This window comes from Pteropus medius, unplaced genomic scaffold (genome assembly GCF_902729225.1).
Source record: "Pteropus medius unplaced genomic scaffold, Ma_sr-lr_union100, whole genome shotgun sequence".
Classification (NCBI taxonomy): Eukaryota; Metazoa; Chordata; class Mammalia; order Chiroptera; family Pteropodidae; genus Pteropus; species Pteropus medius.
Genome location: NW_024354502.1, coordinates 8,492,840 through 8,508,617, shown reverse-complemented (window position 1 = coordinate 8,508,617; position 15,778 = coordinate 8,492,840). Strand labels below are relative to the sequence as shown.

Here is a 15,778-nt window from a genome sequence, read left to right as displayed (position 1 = left end):
AAAAGCGTGCAGAAACTGAAAAAAAATGCAAGGATGACACAGCACCATTCACCTACCAGTCTTCTATTTTTAGGCCGGAGGTTTATTCATTTCTTTAAGACCCAAATAAAATTACAGCTTCTCAATCACATCTACACGACCTCTAACACCCATGCTACTTTCTCCTCTCGACATGGTTGTTCAGGCCATGACTGTGTCACCAGATTTCTTAAAGATAGAGAGCATAGTTCTTAGCACCTCTGCAGCTAACACAGTGCTTTGTACAGACCAGTACTTATGTTTGTGGATAAAACTGATGACTACCTGTCTTGACCATTAGATAATGCAAACTCATAATAGACAAGGAACTTCAGCAGATGTCACAACCCAAATCACTGTCATCCCACTTTGTTTATTAAGGAAAAAAAGTACGCAGTGTTATCCATGCTCTGACCTTAGCCACGGCAGCAGAGACTGCACGAAAGAAACCAGACACTCATTTTTATGATTAATGCAGAAAAGTTCCCAGCCAGGAAGCAGGTTTTCCCTCAAGACAGGTTCTATTATACAAATCCAAGTGCTGTATGGAAATTCTGTGAGTGAAACTCTTTCTGGTTGTACTTATTCAACTATCCAGACTTAATTAAACCCTCAATCATTTTCCCTGGGACTGAGATGATGAGATGAGATTCAATGGTCTGTAATTTCTGGAATCTCCTTTCATTTCCCCTTCCTCCCCTGACGGTGCAGCTTTGCAATTTATCCTCCAACCTTTGAGGAGGACATAGCGCATCCTTACCGGCAATGCCACTATTTCACAGCTTATTTCCTTCAGAATTCTCAGATGAATACTGGAGAATACTCGTGATTTACAGTATTTGAGTTCCTGAAAGTTACTCAAGAACTGAACCCTTTAGAGACAAAGATGCACTTGAATTTCCTATGAAGAATACTTGTGCTATAGAAATGTAAAGATTTCAGCTTCTACTCACACTGTTAGAACAAATTACCAAACAATTTTTTTTCCCCCCAAATGTGGTCTCTCGTGTAATCTTTGGCTATAGTTTACAAAAGTTAAAGATGAGAAAACATGTTTTCATCTTATTTAATAGAATATTTTACATTTGCATTCAGAGTTCAGATTCTGGCCCAGTGTTCAGATGCTCCCCCTCAAAACGGTGAGGAAAACTCTTCCAGGAGTGACAGAACTCAGAACACAGCAGGGATCTAGGGCTTTTTCAATAAAGGCGACTACTCTTTGCTCAAGTTGAATAATAGAGTGGACATGGATTTTGCTGTTTCTATCTACCCAGCATCCATTTATGATTCTTCTGGGAAAAAAACACCTCAATATGAGAAGGTTGTTCCCATCACTAGTTTTAGTTCATGAAGTTCATTCAGATGGAGCTGAACTCACCACTTGGCCTCAGGAGTTAAATTAACTTGAGATGGGCCAAGCAAAGCAAAGCATCGCATTGCCCTGGCCACAGTGACTGATTTAGGGATGAGCACAGTGTCCATGCCAGAATAGAACTCTCAGTCCTGGTTCATTGCTGGGCAATCCACCACACAGCCACCAGAATGATCATTCTAAAAGGTCACGTCATAGCTCTTGGCTGTCCTCAAATAACTTTCATTGTAACCAAGACTACATCCAAACTCCTACCATGGCCCACGAAGCCACTGTGATCTGACTTCCAGCTACCTCATTTATCTCATCGCCTGCTATTTCTTTATATTAGTTTTACTCTGTACCTAGGACAGACTATGCTGATTCCCATCTTAGAAGCTGTGCACTTACTATTCTTTCTACTTGCAAAATTCTTTCCCTAGATTATCACCTGGTTGCCTTTTTCTCATAATAATTCATGTCTTAAGTCAAATGTTTCTTAAACAGACAGAAATTCCTGAATGATGAAACACTACTAGCCATCATATTTACTCTCTACTGCATTACCCTGTATTATCTTTTTCATATTAATTTCCAAGGCCCCAAAGTTTATTTTTTTTACTTTGTTCTCTCATGTGATCAAATCATAAGCTCTTTAAGAGCAAGGACAATATCGTTCATCATCATACAGGATCCTCTAGTATGTACATATCAGATTCACAATGATTATTTGCTGACTGACTGACGAGCTCTCTTTTCCTGGGCTTTCCAAGCTGGAAGCATATAAGCCACGAGCTGCTGGTGTCACACTGTCAGCAAGGCCAACACAGGGGAAAGGAGAGCTAAGGAATGGAGGGAGACATATTTCCAATAGTATACCAAAGCCAGATACGCTGGGATATTGCTTATACAAACCAATAAATTCATCTTTATGCTTAATTCACTTTGATTTAGGTTTCTGTAACTTATAACTAACTTATGTAAAATATAAATTAAAAAGAACGAAGCACCATATTCATGTAAATACTATGTTCTTGTACCATATCCATTTCCTATCCCAACAGACATCTTTCTACTTTTTTGTCTTTGGCCAGAATTTTACTTATCTGAAAGGGTTAAAGACCTTATTTGAGGGTATTCAGGTAATTCAGCAGTGGAAAGTTAATTAAAATATGTCTTCGAAACACAACCTATTTAATTAGCTTGATTGGGGAAATCATTTCATAACACATACGTATATCAAAGCATCGTGTTACACGTGTTAAATATATACAATGTTTATTTCTCAATCATACTTCAATAAAGCTGGAAAAAAATTTAAAACCACAAGCTATGTACTAAGGTGGTCAGAATGACTGACTCTACCATATTACAGTTTATGGTATATTTATCGTTGTGTTTAATTTGAAAGGTGACTTGTCTGGGTACTTCTCCTTCTACGCATGACACAGTAATTGTACTAGACTTGCCCTCGCAACAATTATAGCTATAAATTAAAAAATAGATAATAGATAAAAATAGACAAAATCTGTGAGACAACTTTTTATAGAAACTGAATGACAGGTAGCAGAGCCCTTCAATGCTCCAGAGAAGCACAATACACAAGGTGGGGAGCACGATCATGCAGACTATGTCCCTACTGCAGAACAGGGAAAAGAAGCCCACACAGGGCAGGGATCTCACTAAGCTAAGGAGGCAGAGCTCTGAACGGCCCGTTTCTCAAGTGGCTGGAATTTGTTGGGCAGGAGACTGCAGAAGGCAGAGCTGCAAGGGAACAGGGGTGGGGATGAGTGGGGTAGAGACAAACCAAATACTTCAATTAAAAAGCAGAGATTTTCCAGTAAAAAGACAAGCCCTAATGATTTCCATGTATAAGAAATCCACCTTAACGATAAAGACACAAAAAGTTTGAAAATGAAAAGAGAGGAAAAGATATACTAGTCAAACAGTAAGCATTAGAAAGCTGTAATAGCTATCCTAACATCAGACAAAACAGGCTTTGAGACGAGCAATACTGCCAATGATAAACCCAAATTTAAAACCATGAATTTATACTGAAACATTACATCCATCCAAATTCACAGGGCACCTTTCGCTCTTCCTCTTTTCCATATTTCTAACTCCCTTCTCCAAGAGCAAGACACCTGGCTCCCATTTCCCACCATATATTACTCACTGGCTCAATCCTGCACATAATACAGTTTCAGAATGACTAACGAATATGAAAAGCAAGCCTACTGGGGCAGGATATACAGAAAATGAACTTGGAGCATCTGGTAATGCCAGAAAATAAGGAAGTGCTCAAAAACAAATAAACAAAAACCACATTAGCAGGTGCATATCAAAGGGATGGAGGAGCCAGCTGAAAGAGCTCCCAGTGGCTAAAGCAGGAACAGCGTGAGCGACAAAATAAAATGCATTTAGATTATAACCCAAAGTATAAAATAAACATCCATGAGGCCATATTGATATAAATAAATGAATAATTAAGTACATGAGGGAGAAGAGACAAATCTCCTATGAAAGAATTCCAAATGGTTTATGTGGTTACTCCACCCTCAAGGAGAAGAAACACTGTGGGCTTTGGGGAGTGACTTCCTTCCAAAGAGAACAGTATAGAAGGAGGAAGGACAGTGACCTCACCGTGGTGAAACCTGTAAACACTCCTTCTGCAAGGTGATCAGCAGAATGCTAATAAATATAGAGACAACGATAGAGTTAAAAAAAAAATCATCGCTGAATGCTAAAATTAGTTTGATGAGGAACAGATATTTACATAGATCAAAGTAATTCCTCGCAAAGTACTTACAAAGGGGAACACGGAAATTCTGCAGCAGAGAACCCTGGAAGACCCCAGTAGCCGAGCTATCAAAGCTAATTTCACCAACATTAGCACACGGCGATGCCACGTGCCTTCCGATGCGCTGCGCTGAGGAGGACACAACACAGCACATCTAGTATTCCTGCCCCAAATACTTAACTTAAATTTAATCAAGGAAAAAAAAAATCAGAAAAATCCAAACTGATGAATATTCTCTAAAAGTAAGTGGTCTTTAAAATGCGTTGGTGTCAAGAAGGATAAAGAAAGGCTGAGGAAATATTCCAGAGTAAGGACATGGAAGATTCTGGACAGGACCCTGGGTTGCGGAAGTAAATAGCTATGATAGATCTATTGGAAGAAATGATATAATCTGTGGATGATGTAATAGTTTTTGGTCAATACTAAATTTCCTGATGTGATAGTTACACTATAGTTATATAAGAGAATGTCCTTGTTCTGAATTCTGCCAACAACCTAAATTAATTTGAATGTGGATTCTTCCCCAGAGCCATCAGCTAAGAACTTAGCCCATTTGAACACATTGAATGCAGTCTTGTGAGAGCCTATGCGGAGAAGCTGGCTGAGCCTGCCAGGATTTCTGACCTTCACAACCGCAAGCTAATAAATGGGTGTTATTTTAGGCCATTAAGGTTTTTGTAATTTGTTATGGAGCAAAAAAAAAAAATGAATACGACCCTACACACACATACACACACAATGTACACACACAAATACAATCTTCTGACAGGTATGAAATATAAAAAAAAAGTGTTGACAACAAGTAGAAGTTATGGATTAAGATCAAGCTGGCTTAAGTAGATAAAAATCAGGGTGGGTAAAACATTGTTCCCTTCAAGACAGGTTGTTTTGTATAACCTTCAATTCATGGTGGAATTTCTGTGCTGATAAAAGACAGTCCTCAAAAGGAGAAGTGCCAAGAGCACACATCCCTCCTTAATCCTAAACACACAAAGTAAGACCCCCTGAGCACTTAAGAGCATGTATTCAGCGCTATGCTTGGAACCAGAGCCTGTTAGGGAGGGCAGGAGAGGGAATGGAGATGGGCATAAGAAAGCTCGAAGGAGATGCTAACTTAATGCTATGGTCAAATTAGATGAGCAAATTTGACTTAGGCAGTAGTCCCCCATTTATGCACAGTTTTGCTTTCCACAGATTTCAGTTACCTCTGAAAATATTAAATGGAAAATTCCAGAAATAGACAATTCATAAGTTTTAAATTGTGTGCCTTTCTGAGTCGCGTGACGAAACCTCCGCACCATCCTGCTCCTTCCCACACAGGACGAGAATCATCCCTTGGCCCAGCACCTCCACACTGTACACAAGATGCACCTGTTAGTCACTTAATGGTCACCTGGGTGTCAGATCAACTGTTGTGGTTTCACAGTCTTGTGTTCGAGTGACCCTTATTTTACTTAATAATGGCCTCAGATGCAAGAGTCATTTAAACTTTATCATAGGTATGTATATATAGGGAAAATCATAGTACATATAGGGCTTGGTACCATATGTGGTTTTGGGCATCCACTGGGGGTCTTGGAACACATTCCCCACAGATATTAGGGAACTGCTGTTCTGCATTCTCTTCCCAGGGGTTCGAGATGCTTTCAGGGTTGTTATCACACGTATCCTCACAATGACCCCTTGGTCCTTCATTCCCTCTTAAAAACCTAATGTTAATGTTGGCCTTCCCTTGGCCACAGAATGAAATCCAAAGCTCCTTCCAGAGCAAAGAGAGTTTACACCAACCTAGTTCTCTAGTCTCATATTCCTGCCCCATCCCTCCCTCCCTCAACCCGTAGACTTGAACAATGGGAAACGTCCTCAAGTGATGATCTTGATGACTAATGCTTTCTGACCAGTCTTTGCAGATGATACAAATACCCTTCTCAATTTTATCATCATGGTAAATCCTCCCTTATCATTCAAGACGTAGGAAACAGGGGCTCTGATCTGCATCCAGTCTCTTGGAGAGCAACGGGGCCAAGTGTGGCACAAACTCCTTTTTGATCCTAGTGTATCACGCCATCCAGTCCAGGTTAGATTGTTACTCACAGCGGGAAAGCGACACAAGAGCAGTTAGAAACCTCATCTTAACATTGAAGCTTGCCAGCAAAAAATGAATAAATAAGTAAATGAATCCAGTAAGGAGACAATATTGGGATAAAAACTTGATGGTAAGTTGTTTTGATTATTTAATCTTCTATAACACTTAGAGTCGATGCTGAAATGTTAAGGATTCTTTCTAGCCTCGTTTTTATTTACTCTTTGATTTAAGATATTCTTCTACCAGGATGACTATTTCTAAATTCCCCCCTTTTTAAACAGTTTTAATGGGATGTAATTCACATACCATAATGAACCCAACATGTACAATTTGCTTATTTGTCAGTACATTCAGACTCATGCAACCATAACCACAATCTAATTACATAAGATTCTTAATTCCCTTTTGTGCTTATCTTTGATCCTACTCTTTACTCTTCATTCATTCATTTATTTGTTCAATCACTTAACATATATTTAGCCAATGTAAATAATGGAATGACTTTCATATGTAAAGAAGCAATTACAATAGCGGTGATATGTCCCCAAATGGGGGGAAGTATAGATATAAAATACATCCCTGCGAGGACACAGGTGAGGCACCCGACCCACTGATGAGAGAGGAAAGGGATTCCAGAAGGAAGTGAGGTCTATGCAGAGGCATGAAGAGTGAAGTGGAGACTGTCAGATGGCTGTGGGGGAGGGGCAGAGATGAGGCATTCATTAAAGAGGGCTCTAGACTCTAGCCTTGTCTGTCTGTAAAAATCCAAGTCATTTTTTTTACACAAATGTTCATGGTAGCTTTTTTAGCAATATTCAAGAACTGATTACAACTCGAATGCCCATCAACAGATGAATGGATGAATTGACTGTGGCACACCCATACATTGGAACACTTTCTAGCAGCATAAAGGAATGAACTATTGGTACACATGACAATTGGCAGTGAATAATAAAGTCTGACATAAAAAAAGTAAACACTGCATAATTCCATTTATGTAAAATTCTAGAAAATGAAAACTAATCCATAGTGACAGAAAGCAGATCAGGGGTTGCCTGGGGACAGAAGCGATTGGTAGGTAAGGATTACAACAAAAAATGAGGAAACTTTTGTGGGTCATAGAAATATTCACTATTTTGATTGTAGTTATAGCTTCAAGGGTGAATACATATGCCAAAATGTATTCAATTCTATACTTTAAGCATGTATAGTTTATTGTGTGTCAACTATATCCCAACAAAGTTGTTTTTTAAAAAATGTCCCTGTTTGGATGATAAAATATACGATATGCTTATTAACAAAGGAGCTGGTATCTAGGGCGTGCTTAATTAGTGTTAGGTATTAGTTTTACCGTTAATGTTAAACTATTAGTGTTAGTATAATCCTACCTGCCTGTCATAGAGGCCCTGGAATGAAGCTAGTCCTGATCTGCAGATAGACCCAGACAGTAGATCTAAGAGTGGGGGGGGGGTTGCGTGTGGGGTTGGGGCCTGGGAAGCCCCTGTACAGTACAGGGCTGAGAGCTTTGAGTTATGGGGGTGGGTGGGGGTTAAAATCCTACATCTGCCATTTACTAGCCCAACTCATATGATGCCTCCCCTAAGAAGGCTTACCAGATTCTCCCACTCAAAATTAATGATCTCCTCTTCTGCATTCCCTTAGCACTTTGTTGACATCTCAATGTATTACTTTCCTTGTCACAGATCGCAATATCCTTAAATCAAACAGCTATTATACACCAAAGTCTGATTAATCCACACATATAGTAAGATAAAGCTAGGCAATAATATACTAAGGTAACAGAGAACCTGTGAAATATGAAGTGGCATGCGGTCCTAAGAATGAATGAAATTATGAAACATCATTCTTATTTTATACTTCTTTCTCTGAATAATATATACTTAATATTTTTTTACAAAAACAAATGCCTACTTGTTATAACATGCAGTTATAAAAATTATAGAACTATCTAACGTAAAAAGATTAAAAATCCTCTTCTTCTTACATCCCAGAGTGTGGGGGTGAATCACTGTGAACACACAGTTATCTCAGTTACTAACAAAGCCATGTTCCAAAGAAAATAGGAATCACCTGGGAAACGAAGGGCTCAAACATCTTACGAGTAAGAAAAAGAATGACAATTTTTTATGACAAATAATTTAAGTAACTATTACACTGAAGTAATTTTGAGTAACACATAACACCTTCCTGAGTTAATGACAATAGAATTAGGAACGCTTTTTCTCCTTACTGTCATCTTTTAAAAGCTCACTGTGTTCAGTTCAATAAAAATCTTTACGATAACGTCATCATTTTCTAAACCTGGAATCAAGCTTTGCAACAATTTTGGACAGAACTTCCTACAAATTTATAGGTGAACTCTTCCCCTTGGAAACTCTCTGCTTCCTCTAGAAGATATTACATATCAATTCATTTTATCGATTCGTCTAACTCAATGTTCTCAAAAGTCATTAGAGTTATAACATTTTAAAGTGCAGAAGAAACCACACATAATTTGTATGTCGTCTCAATTTTCTATTCTACAGATCAGGAAACTAAGTCTTGGTGATATGACCAAATACGCACAGCCATTAGTGGTGATATTCAGTCTTGAACTCTAGACTCCCAATGCCCAGTTTCAGCCTCTTCTCCACAAGCTGCTTCCCTCAGAGACAGTTTCCTGAACCTGAACCCTAAGTACCGTGTTTTCTCACAAGGCCACCTTTGATTGGGAAATTGATTTAAATACAACTGGATACCTGCTTAAGCCTTTTTTTTTTTTAAAGTCTATTTTAGTTACTGTTGCTGCATAACAAATTACCCTACACCACAGTGGCATAAGACAACAATTATTTTATTTTGCTCATGATGCTGCAGTTGGGAGTTAGGGAAGGGCTTATCTGAGTTGATGGCACTTAGGCCGGAGCTGCAGTCATCTGAAAGTCTACCGGGCAGGATGGCCAAGAGGGCTTGCTCACACGGGTGGCAGCTGGTGCTACTTAATATCTGCTAGAAGCTCAGCTGGAGTTGCTGGCTAGAGTGTCTGCACACAGCCTTTCCAGCATGGTAGTGTCAGAAGCTCATACATGGTGGCCAGCTTTCTCCAGAGCAAGTACCGTGAGTCAATAAAGCAGGAACTACAAGGCCTTTTCAAAATGATGAAACACCACTTCTCAGAAGTCATGCAACATCTCTTCTACTGCATTCTATTCTTTACAAGAGAGTTGCTAAGGCTGTCTTAGATACAAGAAAGAGAACCCATCTCTCATTGTGAATGGTTTCAAATAATCTGTAGACATATTTTAAAACTGTCACATGCTCACTGAGAGAAAAATCAGAGGTAAGCTAGGAGATATGATAGAAAGGTAGGAGAACTGATCAGTAACCTATACCCATGAAAGAAACTTTGGAAAATAGAACATATGCCCCTCTCTGTTTATCATCCTAAATCCCTACAATAGAAACTGCAATTAAGAGTGATCAACCTCAGCTTTGTCTAGTTTCCAAGGCAATGGATTGACATTCAGGATAAAGTTCTAAAAAGTAGATGACCTATTATGCCAAATAATAATCTTCAAAGTCAGAAACTTGAGTTGCAAATCAAGTGTTTCACATTTGAGTTAATGAAGAACCAAAGAGATTTTTATTGTTCTCCCAATGAGCCTGTTGAATTAAATTTTATAGAACTTCTTGGGGAGCTGTGGTTCTTTTTCACTTGATTTGTATGGCACTCCATAGAGCCCACTGTGGAGATTAATGCTTAGCGAATTTCAGATGATAGATGATGATTAGAACAGAGCAGTCCATAAATGTCTTAGTCCATAGAAATACCAAGGAGACTGTAGGATAGACATCTATGATTCTAAGAGTTTAGATGGATAAGCGAACATTTTCAAGTATTTGTGATTTCAGAAAATGAAAAACTACAACAATTTCCAGTGGCACTAAGGGCCACTAACACCTCTTAGCATTTTAAACTGGATCAAGAAAAGAGATATAAAGATTGAAGGAAACAATCAATACTCACTAGAGAATGAATTAGGATGCTGAATTTAAAAATCATCTCCATTTCTGATTTCTTCTTAATCTTTCCAAAAAGGAGATATTTAGAGGTAGGCAGGAAAACCTTATGGGAGTGCTACAACATAAGGACATGAGTTCTCATAGCAGGAAGAGAACTATTTGTACAGGTCATAAGACTATTACCCTCCTTCAAAACCTCTGCCTTGCCAATAAAGATGTAAATTTTCCAGATTCCAAAGGTTGATTTAAATTATTGTGAAAATCAATTATTTAAATTAGGGTTTGAAGACGTGGTTCCATAGTGTAGCGGTTAGCACGTTTGCTTTACACACAGAAGGTCCTGGGTTCGCACCCCAGTGGAGCCACGGCCCATAGTCCATGGCCATGCCACCTTGAACAAGCCCGATGTCTGATCTCGGAAGCTAAGCAGGGTCAGGCCTGGTTAGTACTTGTATGGGAGACCCCCTAGGAAGACCAGGTGCTATAGGCATAAATAATAATAAATAATAATAAAATAAATAAATTAGAGTTTGAAGGTTGCATGCTGAAGGAGAGCAGAATATACCATCCGAAAATGTGCACTTCGGCACGTGTATTATTTTGAACTAAAGACAATCAAGACCCAGCAGGCTGAGGAAAAATTTTTACCTCTCTCTTAACTGCTTTAAAAAGTTAGGTAAAGGGCCTGGCCCAGGAAGAGAGTTACTGCCAGAGATAACTTTTTGTCCGAAAGACTTACCTGCACACGGCAAGGCAAACATCAGACTACCGGACCTCTGACCTCCTTAGCTTCCTGTGAATTGCCCTCCTCCCCTTTGAAGCCTCAGGCCCCTTAGCTCAGAATGGAATATAAACCTCAATTGCCTCACTGCCTTTGAGTCTAATTGTCTATGAAGGGCTTCCTTCCGTAATTTGTTTTTCCCCTGTTAATCTGTCTTACTCCAATTTAGACCAGCCAAAGAACCTAGAAGGGAAGAAGAAAAAATGTTTTTACCCCTAGAATGGCTCACCAACCAAAAACTTAAAGAGTTAAAAGTCAATGATTTATCATTTCTCGTAGTCCTATAGGATGGAGGGGTGGGTCTTTTGCCAGTCTCAGCTGAGTTTCCTGACATGATTGCATTCTAAAATGGGCCAGAAGAGGCAAGAGTCTCTCTCACCTTGGTCCTGGCTGTGGGATGAGGCTCCTTGGTTTTCCTGCACTTGGCCTTCGTGATAGAATAATGGTGTCTCCCAAATATCTTGTCTTACATGAAAAAAAGAGACTTTGCAGTGTGATCACGTTAAAGATCTTACAATGAGATGATTACTTTGGATTATGCAAGGGGCCCTAATCTAATCACAGGGGCTCTTATAAGATGGAGACAGGAGGGTTAGAGTCAGAGAAGGAAATGTACCAACAGAAGCAGTGGGCAGAGTGACCCCCCCCAAAACTTTAAACAAACAAAAAATGGGCAAGCCAAGGAATGTAGGTGGCCTCTAGAAGCTGGAAAAGGCAAGGGGATGGATTAATTCTCCCCTAGAGCCTCCAGAAGGAACTCAGCACTGCTGACCCATTTTAAATTTCTGACCTTGAGAACTGTTAAGAGAAGAGATTTGTGTTGTGCTAAGCCATTGAGTTTGCGGTGATCTGTTACAGCAGCCACAGGAAACTAATATAACTTCTCATCCTTCTCATCCCGCGGGCTGTACCAGGTCTCAAAGAGTGTGCCCGGAGAGCCAGCCTCATTGTACAAGCACTTTTCAAGCCTCTCCTTGAGTGAAGTCCTGTTCTCCAAAGCACATTGCATGGCCAAGCCCAGAGCCAATGAGATGGGGACTTTGACTCTACCTCTTGATGGGAAAAGTGGCAAAAGCTCATTGCTTGCATATTGGAATGCGAGGAAATCATGTCTGTTAAACAATCTCTCAAAGCGGGTATAATATGTTTTAAGCAAGTAGCTTGGCTTTTGCTTTGAAATTCTTAACCCTTTGATTCAATCTCCTGGCGTGAGGCTGAAAGTTTAGATCCTCATTTGTCAAACATTCCATAATGCCTGACCCAATCACCGCCATCACAGCTGAAGCTCAGACTGATTATGAGTCTTTTCTTCTCTGCCTCTATCTGCCTTATCCTTTCTCCTCCCAGCTCTTTTCCATTCTACTACTTCCAAATAAACTTTTCAGCTTGTCGAGCCATCGGAACATCCGTGTTTTATAGAGTCTACAATGTTTTCAAGTCCTCCTTTCTCTTGGAAAAAGTTAGTTTACATGCACTTTTATGTGCCAAATAGTTCCTGGGACTCATTTCTGAGATACTCATTTGCAAGAAATACAATGCCAACTGCCAAGGCCTAGAATCAATGGTTATTAGGCATTTTCCCTCTGTATTTCAACACGAAGGAAGGCACTTGTTCGAGGCGTTTAAAAAGGCAAAAAGAAATCCCCTTCACTGTTCTTCAAATTTGCATTTTCCTTCATCTTTTAAGTGAGAAGTAAAATACATTAGAACTCTTGCATCATTAACAGAATGTGTGGGGTAAACTTAAAATTTGCATCTAAATACATTCAAAAACAAAGATTTCTGCAGAACTTGCAAGTAGATCAAGGGAAGATGCCAGTGGGAAGAGAAAGTAAATACTATTTTCTTGCCAAAAATCATCAAAATTGAATTCTTATATGTTTTGTCACATTTGCTTATTTTTAAACTGTGAGTTTCTTGAATAATTTGTTATCAGTTTTCTGCATGGGTTATGTGGTTTACAAATTAGCTTATCTAGCTAACTGATAAAACTTCATGTGGGTTTCATCAAGTCAAAAGACAGACACTTTTCCTGTAACACATGTCACCAGGCCAGGACAATCAACAGGAAACCTCAGGAGAGCATAATTTGGGGATAAATTTACCATAACCAGGGGCCTAATCCTCAGGTTTACCATTCCAGAAAACAGATTTTAGCTGTTTCTAGTGATCCCAAACCTCCTATCGGCTATCTTGCTTCCTGGTACTGGTGAGCTTGGCAGCTGAATCGAAAGCCCTTCCTGAGCACAGGACTTGAGCAAAATAGATTCTCAAGGGTCTCGATGCCATGATGAACACTGATCAAATATGGCTGACCCGTGACAGCGTTCATCTGCCTAGAGAGCTGAATGTCAGCATCTCGCAGATTCAGAAAAGCGTTTCCTACCTCAAGCTCCTTCTGAGTCCCGTGTTTCTAGATGGCACATTTCAACTTCTCCATGCCTTCTTTCTTTAAATATGTCAATATTATTGATTAAACCATGGTATAGTGAAGGATGCACAAATGTGTGTCATGTGTCACCACCCTCCCTTCCCAGTTGTTCATCTGAAAACGATCCCTCTTTCCCACTGAATCCTGCTCAGCATGGCACTCCAGGTGGCTACTTGTGATCAGTGTGAATTGATACATGAGATGGAGCCCGGCATGTATGCCCCTCTGGTGCAGAGGCTCTTGCTAAGGACCTAGGCTACTCCTTGTCTCTTCTCATTAGGAGTTTATTTTATTTGACCATGAATGCTCTGTAATCATGACTAAGGCAATAGATTCAGGTCCTCGCAACCCAGTTAGTTTTCCCTGTCTCATAAGCATAACATTTCCTCCATAAATGTGTTGTCACAAGGGAGACAAAGCTCAGTGGATTAATGCAGGTTCACATTATTATGGGAATACATTATACTTGTGTTTTCTTGTTTAAGGTCTGTTGGCCTCAGTAGATCTTTAGCATCCTAAGAAGGACTGTGCCTATTTTGCTAATCCCTTGTATCACCAGTGCTAACACATGGGAGCTTAGTAAATATTTAGTAAGGACATTATGCTTGTCTAACTGGCCGAATGAATAAAACATCTCAAAGCCTGAAGCTGCAAACAGTTGGTCTTGTTGTATATGTCTTTACGATAAAGTCTCCTAGATTTTAGGGATATGATCAACTATATATTCAATTCTCATATTACCAAATCCAGTTATTGAACTATTTTTTCTGTCCCACTTGTTTGCTTTGATTGCATGCTATGTTATGAGAATGTCACCATAAAGCAGTTGAAATGAAACTCGACCTAACTCTTTCTTTCTATCTTTGTTTTTCAACTCCCATGACAATGCTAATGGCAGGAGAGTTCCAAACTATGTGTCAAAGGTGGCTTTGGGAACTATCGTTATATTTCATTTCCCTCAACAAGAATTTTCAAAATGTTTTTTTTTTTTTGAAACCATCAATGTTTTGGTTGCAGTTTTCAGTCTAGGTGAAGTGATAACTTACACAAAAACAATTTTGAAAAATAATACACTATGTAGCCAAAATCCAAAACGTGAAATAGAAGCAATAAACACACTGGGACACGAGACCTGGCGTGTGGCCGTATGTGCACTGCACGAACCATGAGTGTTGTCTGAATGAGGGAACGGAGGAAGGAATATTACATAATTACAGTTTTGTGACGGTTCTAGCGAAGTTCTTTGCACATCATCGGAGTTCAGTATTAACTGTCTGCTTAGTACGACGCTTGGTTAACGGCGACAGTCTCTGAAGCTATTCCTGAAAAACGCCAAGGCGTTATTCTTGAGCCTACTGGTCCCTCACCCACATATGTAGAAAATCTCCAAATGCCTTTTCTACCCTCCTAACAATTCGTTAACCAATCTCTCTGTCCCCTTGCCACTACCTTGTCGTGACTATCAGAAATGCTCATCTTAATTTGCTCACCTCTTGCCTCCCATCGCAATGTACTCCAATGGCCACCAGAATGGCCTCTCTCAAGAACAGAGACTAGGACACTGTCTCTTATACAACCGTTCAGGGCCCCCCGCAGATAAAGGAAATTCAACTTAAACGCCCTGGCAGGGCATGCAAGACCCTTCTTAATCGGTACTTGCTTACCTCCCCTGTTCCTCCACTGTCATCTCCCCACTCTGAATTTCAGCCACACAGCTCCTGAAGTCCCCAGGCGACAGCACTCTTCCACCTTGGTTAGATCCTTATCTCTATTTTAGATCCTAGCCTGGATCTTTCCTCCCCTGACTCTGCCTGGCTCACTCCTAATTGTCCTCAAGGTCTCCCTTTAGTCTTCACTCACTCCAGAAAGCTCATCTGTGATGAAATAGTGTCCTGGGTTCGCCTTTACTGTAGCAACCATCTCTCGTTTTAATTGCCTATGAATGGCCTACGTGTCTTCATAGCTGAACTGTGGGCTTCTTACGGGGCCTAAATATGTCTTATTTAGAGTTGTATCTTAGTGCCTAGTTCACGGTGGGAATTAAATACACATTTAAGGGAAGAGAAAATGAGTGAACAAACGTGTGTGGCGGAGATGAGGGTTGTTTATTAGAAGTAGCATTCTTTACCTATTGCCTTTTTCCCAACAGAAGCTAAGAATCTAATTCCAGGCAACGTTAGGACCTTCTTCAAACAGTTGCTAGGACCACAGTGCTGGAGAGAGTTAAGAAGACTTTCAGGCCACCTTAAATAAACTAAACCTGCACTGTCATCTTGCAGACCTGCTAG

General features: G+C 39.9%; 1 long non-coding RNA gene and 1 pseudogene across 1 annotated transcript in view; one reads left to right on the top strand and one right to left on the bottom strand.

Annotated features, from left to right (window-relative positions):
* Nucleotides 1-11,594, bottom strand: part of LOC120595436 (uncharacterized) — a 94,964-nt gene extending 83,370 nt beyond the window's left edge. Inside the window, exon 1 of the long non-coding RNA XR_005650824.1 lies at nt 11,439-11,594. This is a non-coding gene — a long non-coding RNA (uncharacterized LOC120595436). The remainder of the gene's footprint in view (nt 1-11,438) is intronic.
* On the top strand, nt 10,653-10,768 carry LOC120595873 (uncharacterized; annotated as a pseudogene).
* Nucleotides 11,595-15,778: the final 4,184 nt, after the last annotated feature.